This window comes from Hordeum vulgare, chromosome 3H, assembly GCF_904849725.1.
Source record: "Hordeum vulgare subsp. vulgare chromosome 3H, MorexV3_pseudomolecules_assembly, whole genome shotgun sequence".
Classification (NCBI taxonomy): domain Eukaryota; kingdom Viridiplantae; phylum Streptophyta; class Magnoliopsida; order Poales; family Poaceae; genus Hordeum; species Hordeum vulgare.
In genome coordinates this window covers 471,427,532-471,434,428 of record NC_058520.1, presented here as the reverse complement: position 1 = coordinate 471,434,428, position 6,897 = coordinate 471,427,532, and the positions used below count along the sequence as shown (strand labels likewise).

At 44.3% G+C, this 6,897-nt stretch overlaps 1 pseudogene; it reads left to right on the top strand.

Annotated features, from left to right (window-relative positions):
• The first annotated feature begins 1,822 nt into the window (after nucleotides 1-1,822).
• On the top strand, nucleotides 1,823-6,353 carry LOC123440196 (annotated as a pseudogene).
• Nucleotides 6,354-6,897: the final 544 nt, after the last annotated feature.

Sequence of the window (6,897 nt, the reverse complement as noted above, 5' to 3'; positions counted from 1 at the left end):
GCACCCGTGAGATGCCACACGTATGATGAATATCACGACCCCTTTTTAATTACATGTGAAGAATTTCACTCGAAGATGGGATCGGGAGACTCGTCGGGTAAGCCCTCCATTGGTATCGTATTTATCGCAGAAGAGGCCCAAAAAAATTGCTTCATTATAAAACATGGTAATAATGTGTTAAGAGTAAAATGAGATTGGATAAACACAGGAAAACGATAGGACACAAATGCCGCCCACAACGCTGCAAATCACCTCAACCCCTCTCCTTCCCGCAGCAGCAACTGACCATCGAGGGGGCACACAACTAGCGAGGAGATGCCCAGCCGCCACGCCGCTGCCTCTCACATCAGGAGAAAAGATTCGATTTAAAATAATTTAAATGGTTTTTGAAGACTTAATATTCTCTAAGACAATAATCTCTACTATTAAAGCAGGATGTGCCGTCGTGATGGTTCGACCTCTCGTTCGCTCGTCCCCCCACCCACGTTCTCCTATCACTGATATTTTTTTCAACCCTCCGAAAACCAAACAGTTCAGTAAAGAAAACCAGATCCATAGGCCTCGTCTACGCTAGAATCGCCCTCCCTAGGGTGGAACCGTTCCCGACGCCACCCGGTCCTGCCCTCACCCCGCCCCCGCGCGCTAGCCGGCGCCGCTCGGTCGCCCGCCCTCGCCCCCGCCCCCGCGTGCTAGCCGCCGCTCCCGGCGCCGCTCGGGCCCGCCCTCGCCCCCGCCCCGCGAGCTCGCGGCCGCCCCCGCGCCGCTCGGTGCCGCCCCTCCCCCGCGCGTTCGGACGCAGCCTGCGTCAGGAGAGCTCGGTGTGGTCGCACGGCAGGGACGACCTGTTCTCGCGGTCGCGGTCGTTGCGGGACGAGGACGACGAGGAGGCGCTACGATGGGCGGCGCTGGAGAAGCTGCCCACCTACGACCGCGCGCGGACGACGGTGCTAGCCATACCGGAGGGGGAGCTCAAGGAGGTGAACGTGGACAAGCTGGGCGCACAGCAGCGCATTGCTTCGGTCGGCGACGACCACGAGTGCTTCCTCTCCAAGTTCAAGGACCGAGTCGACCGATACGCCGGCGTCGGCAGAGGCGACGCTCTCCCGGCCGGAACCATCGTCGAGAGGCCGATCCGCCTTGCGTCCCTGGTGGCCGGAGACGATGGCGGCGGCAACACGTCGGTGAGCAACCTCGGGAACCACGCCGGGTACTACCGCCTCCCCACCACCCACGATGCCAGGTGAGCGAGCTCACTCGTCCAGTCTCCGGCCGTCCTCTTCCTTCGTACTGCCTTGCCCGTGAGGATCCTGTTCCTGTACCTTTGACATCTGCCACTGTTGCGTGTAGGCTCTTCTACTTCTTCTTCGAATCCAGGCGACACAAGAAGGAGGACCCCGTGGTGATCTGGCTGACGGGAGGGCCCGGATGCAGCAGCGAGCTAGCCCTCTTCTACGAGAATGGCCCCTTCCACATCGCGGGCAACATGTCGCTGCTCTGGAATGAGTTTGGCTGGGATCAGGTAGATATATACACGCAGTTTGTGTGCTAATCAACCAATCCGTGTGGTATTTTTCTTACAGAGCAATTGTTTGGATACTGTATTCTGCTCCTCGATCTTTGGTTTAGAACCCTGTATGATTAATCTTCTCTCTGTTTGGAACTGGATATTGACTGCTGCACGAGTCGAATCTTATCTTTGTTGATCAGCCAACTGGGACTGGGTTCAGCTACAGCTCCGATTCGCACGATACCCTCCATAATGAAGCGAGCGTTTATCAGCTGCATTCGTTAGTAATCAACACCCCTCATGTGCAACAATCGCTAACGTCGTTTGATTAAACATATTTTATCCTGTTTGGACCATGTAACGACAGTGCTAACTATCGAGAAAGAAGACGGTACAAAATGGAGAATCACGGGAAGGACCACGAAGACGCACTCAAGGATGTTGAATTCAGAGAGCAGCCCGCTCGTGTGGATCTCAGCCGGCTAGCGGAAATCGCAGATACCGAGAAAGCTGCTTCTCAAATGCAATACTTCGTGAAGCACTGGGAATACAGGAGGGCCAACAATGCCCGGCTCCTGAGTGAAGAGCTTGGTCGTCTCTCCCAACAGCAAGAAGAGATTGAGCAAAAGAAGCAGCAAATCATGGAGAAGGACCAACGTCACAATGCCCTCAAGTGTTCGAGACAAGAGATTAATGACCCTTCTCATGACGAGGATCTTGAAGAAGATGCAGAGCATGACAGTACCCCTACTGGAAACGGCGAGCGCTGCGGTCGGATAAAGCGCATGCGGGAAGCTTGCAAAGGGAGCGTTCGTTGGAGGAGAAGCTGGGGAATATCTCAAGAAATTTCAGCCAGAAACACTCGCGGGGGAATTCTCTGTCATGTTAAAACGGGCCGATTATTTCTTGCACCTGATTCTTCAAAGTGCCCCCATTGTGATTGCTCATCAGGTCTGCCGTTAGTGCTTTTCCACACCTTTTCCAACTTCCCCTTAAATTTGATGATATATGGTAATAATAATAACAATTTATTTCTTCTTTTCAGGATGTCGAGTTACGGTACCGCTACATTTTTAATCACTTTCCGACACTTGCGGATGAGGTGAATGCCTTTGCCATTGATTTTTCCGCTCCATACAGTGCACTGCTCTTTAATCGTGAAATTAAGTTGTATTTTTGCTGGTTCACAATTTGTTTTCAGGATGTTATTGGTAAAACAGACCATGAGATATTGTCAGGAGAGGGTATAGATGAGATGAATAAGGTCAAGAGAGAGGTTATGGCCAAGGTATACCGATTAAGAGAGAGTTTTTATTTAACACTCCATTGTTCGGACCAAAGACCTTTGTGGTATACATCGAACCAGTTTTCAGTAAAATAGGGGAAACAATCGGTGTGAATTATGTTGCACTGGACATAACAGACGAGGTGATTTGTTATATTCATTTCTATCATATTCATGTTTCTTCAATTTCCATTCTTTCAAAATCTAGAGAATAATAAGATATTATTATGGTCTCAGTATTATTTCGAGACTGATTATGTGTTTTTTGTTTCCCTTGTTTCTTGTGCACAATTGTACACCTTTTTCTTTAGTGAAAATATCATCGTCATCCTTGTTGGTTTCCGTTAATAAATAGCATCGTCATCCTTGCTGATCTTCATGAATAAAAATAGCATCGCCATCCATGTTGGTCTCCATGAATAAAATAGCACCCCAATCCTTGTTGGTCTCCATGATTTCTTCTTTGATAGTGCGATGAAAAGTATTGTGAAGTGATCTCACAAACTATTATTTAACTTTGAGGGTATTTTCCGCATGAGCTAAGATACCATTTTCATTTGAAAATAAATTTCTTCGAACTGAATCTCATTTCATGTCGTTCTACATTGAATTACATTTTATTCCACGCTTCTGAACTGCGTCTACTTCCTTGAACTTCAGGTCAAAACAAGAGAGAAAATGGCAGACATAAGGGTGAGGGAAGCTGTTCAAAAAGCCAAGGAAACAAAGCATAGCAGATCACCTAATATTACAGGTTTGCATGGTGTACATTTTACTCTAGCATTGACTTATTGCATTTTGATTCAGAATTACACTGAGTACTTCCACTTGTCAACAATGCAGAGGACACACCGCAAGCAAAACAAATGTTAGCCACAATGTCACATGAGATCGGATCTCCCCTTTCAGAAGTCCTTAGGATAGCTGAGCTTCTTGCAACTACCAAACTGGATCAAGAACAACATCAATTGCTAGAGCTTATGTTATCCTCTGGAAATGCTGTGTTACAATCGATCGATGGCATCCTTGGTCTCTCCAAAGTGGAATCAGGTATTTCAAAGAATATGGTATTTAAGAGAAATCCTTGTTAGGAAATGGACTATTAGGCTATCTATGCAGGGCTGCGGGTAGGGATCCCGGGCATTTTTGTACTTTGAAAGGCGCTTAATGATGCGTTGTTCCTTTAATTAGTTACATTGTTGTGTTTCCTAGATAGCTCCGACTGGCTGAGCGCATAACTAATTTGGCAATTGGTTGATAATTAGTACTGATTCAATTCTTATAATGCAAAGCCACGATAACACTGGTTGATTCATCCATATATACATATAGTATGTAGTACTCCTTCCGTCCTGAATTACTTGTCGTATAAATGGATAGAAATGAATGTATATAAAACAAAAAATACATCTAGATACATCCATTTCTGCGACAAGTAATTCCGGATGGAGCGAGTAATATTTTTGACTATTTTTAATTTGGCATAGGGCCACATATATATTAGTTATGTGTAGCAAATAAGTCAAGAACGATGTTTCCGGATAGAGATGAGTTTTAGGTACCGTTTCGGAAATAATCTCAAAAGTCGCATGTGCATTATTATTTGTTTCTCTAATTATCTATGTATCTTATATGTGTTGAACACGCTTGAGATCTGAAGTAGATTTTCCCTACCTTTATTATTTTAGGAGTTATCAAACTACAATCTGCGATATTTAGGCCAAGGGAAGTAGTTGAACATGTACTTCAAACTGCTTCTTCATTTATGAAGAAGGAGCTGACTCTTGAAGGGCGCATAGGTGATGATGTTCCATCGGAGGTACTGACAATAATCCATCTTTTGTTCCATACTTTTTGTCTGTATTGTTCAGGTCTTTTAATGTATATGCAACTTGACTTCAATTGCCTTAAATATAATATTTATGAACTGTTAAGTAGGAGAGATCTTTCGAGGTTGAGGTATCCAACTGACTTACAATTTACAAATGATATCTTCAAGTTCAGCTATGTTTTTTCAATGCGTGTGTAGGTCATCGGTGATGCGCTAAAGATTCAGGAAATTCTGACAAACTTGATCAGGTAAGCTTCCATTTCATTTATTAGGCATACTGTCCTTCTTAAGATGTTTGTTAAAGATAATACTCCCTCCATTTCTGTATACAAGGCTAGTCCGTTTTTTGACTTATAATTTTAATCAACAAAATATGGGTTATATGTCATCAAAAATATATCATGTGAAAGTTCTTTCAAAGGTGCAACCAAAGACAATACTTTTTTGTGGCATATATCACTTTTTGTTGATAAAATTGATGCTCAAAGTTAGACAGAAAAATATGAAGTGGCCTTGTAAACTGAAATGGAGGTAGTATGAAATGTATATTTGATAATATTTAATGTTTGAAACAGTTTCAGCAATGCGGTGAAGTTTACACAAGACGGGAAGGTTGGGATAAACCTTAATGTTGTAGATAAGCAGCAACTGGAATGCCAAATAGAACATATAAGACCTCATTCTGCAAGCCCAATTAACGCTGAGACAGAATATTATCCTGTCTGGCCAAAAATTTCTGATAAAGATACCTTGCGTTGCTCAAACCGTGAAGATGCTCATCAGAATGGCATTCCATCAAATGAAAATTCTACGGGGGAAGCTGTTTGGCTTCGCTTCGATGTTTATGACATTGGAATAGGAATAGCAGGTTTTCGCTACAACTTTGGTTATATATCTTCATGATCATAATTTGCATACTTCTTGACGGGTAAACATTTTATAGTTTCTGGAATATGCTTCTGATTCGTATTTGTTGGTTCTTTTGGCTTATGATCATTTGCACAGAAGTCATTGCCGTTTCTGTTCAAGAGGTATATGCATGCCAATGAGGAACATACAACAAAATATGGTGGGACGGGGCTTGGCCTTGCTGTCTGCAAGCAGTTGGTATGAATTTGTTTAGTTTGAATGTTTGGTTCATCAGAAAGACAACATTAGGATATTAAGGTGTTTTTGTAAAATTGTGTAACAGCTATTTGATTTTTCACAATGATTCAGGTGGACTTGATGGGTGGTACTCTCACTGTGCTTAGCAAAGAGAATGAAGGGTCAACATTTACAGTCATGCTGCCCTGCATAATTCCTGCAAGACAAGCACAATGATGCTCCTCACAATGGGCAAAACTCCTGTACCAGAACTTTCAGTGAGTACTACATCGGTCTGACTACTGAAATACCAGCTCCTGGAGAAGGGAAAAGATGGTCCAGGGCTGAAGCATGGGTAGTATAGGCCAAAGAATGTGGTTTACAGTTTCCTTATTGTTTTGTTAGATCTGATAAGGTGTTGAGTTGTAGCTTCATACTAGCGATTAGTATATGTATGTAATCAAGAATTAGAAAATACATACAAATAAATTGCAATTCCAAAACGTTAAGAACTAAAAAAAGGAGAAGAATGCCCAAACCTACAGACTTGTAATTAACACTTTGCACTACATGTTGCTAATGGGTCATTCTGTCATGTAATGTGTATATACAAAAATGCAAAAAGATTTAAGGCTTACACGAAAGAGATATAACGGTGAAATACAGATGTATGGTATCTGAAACCGAGTGAAACTCAGTACTGTCGATCAGTCCATACTGTGTCATCTTATTCTACTTCTCAGAAGGCTTGTCACGCCAAATACGGGACACCCAACCCGAAAAACGTGCCCACTCTCCCACCCATTGAGGCTCGAAACAAAGGAGAACAAACTGCCGCAATACAAACATGTAGCGCTCCACCTCTCCCCAACCCCTCGCTCCCAATCTCGTCTTCCTCCTCCCAAAAATCATCACCGCCAGTGCACGCCATCCCACACCAACACCCATCTCCACGCTACCTTGTGATCTGCTCTCCATCTGTATCGCGGTCGGTGGGGGATCCATGGATTGTGTACAGATCCAAAGCACCGCCTGGCATGTACGAACTGGACAGGTTCTTCCTCCACCTCTTGGTGATGAACAAGCAAGGCTGGGAGGGACGGTGGGCTGCTGGAACAGGAGAGGGCAGGAGGTAGGATGGCCGGCGGCGCTATTTCGTTCAGGTATGCTTTGTTCTGGTGATGTTGG